Source organism: Lottia gigantea (assembly GCF_000327385.1).
Source record: "Lottia gigantea unplaced genomic scaffold LOTGIsca_144, whole genome shotgun sequence".
Classification (NCBI taxonomy): Eukaryota; Metazoa; Mollusca; class Gastropoda; family Lottiidae; genus Lottia; species Lottia gigantea.
This window is the reverse complement of record NW_008707688.1, coordinates 528737-529696: the sequence shown is the minus strand read 5'-3', so window position 1 is coordinate 529696 and position 960 is coordinate 528737.

Sequence of the window (960 nt, the reverse complement as noted above, 5' to 3'; positions counted from 1 at the left end):
CATTTACATTTACTTAAAAAATCACCAAAGAGCTTGAACCTTCATTCACCAACCACCTTCGTTTAATGGCCATAATTAATGGTATAATTTTATTCTATAAGACATGTTAATTGTATAATTTTATTCTGTAAGTCATGTTTATTGTATAATTCTATTCTATAAGTCATGTTTATTGTATAATTCTGTTCTATAAGTCATGTTAATTGTAATATTATATTTTATTAGTCACTAAAATGATATTATTTTACTTTACAAGTATTAGTCATTAAATGGTATAATTTTATTTCATAAGTCATCAAATGGTATTATTTTATTTCATGAGTCATGTAAATGGTATTATTTTTTTTTAATAAACATTTTTTTTATTTCATTAGTCATGTGAATGGTAAAATTTTATTCTATAAGTCATGTTAATTGTATAATTTTATTCTTTAAGAAATGTTAATTGTATGATTTTATTTTTTAAGTCATGTTAATTGTATAATTTTATTCTTTAAGTCATGTTAATTGTATAATTTTATTCTTTAAGAAATGTTAATTGTATAATTTTATTTTTTAAGTCATGTTAATTGTATAATTTTATTCTTTAAGTCATATGAATGGTATAATTTTATTCTTTAAGTCATGTTAATTGTATAATTTTATTCTTTAAGTCATGTTAATTGTATAATTTTATTCTTTAAGAAATGTTAATTGTATAATTTTATTTTTTAAGTCATGTTAATTGTATAATTTTATTCTTTAAGTCATGTTAATTGTATAATTTTATTCTTTAAGTCATGTTAATTGTATAATTTTATTCTTTAAGTCATATGAATGGTATAATTTTATTCTTTAAGTCATGTTAATTGTATAATTTTATTCTTTAAGTCATGTCAATTGTATAATTTTATTCTATAAGTCATGCTAAATGTATGATTTTATTCTATACGTCATGCTAATTGTATAATTTTATTCTAT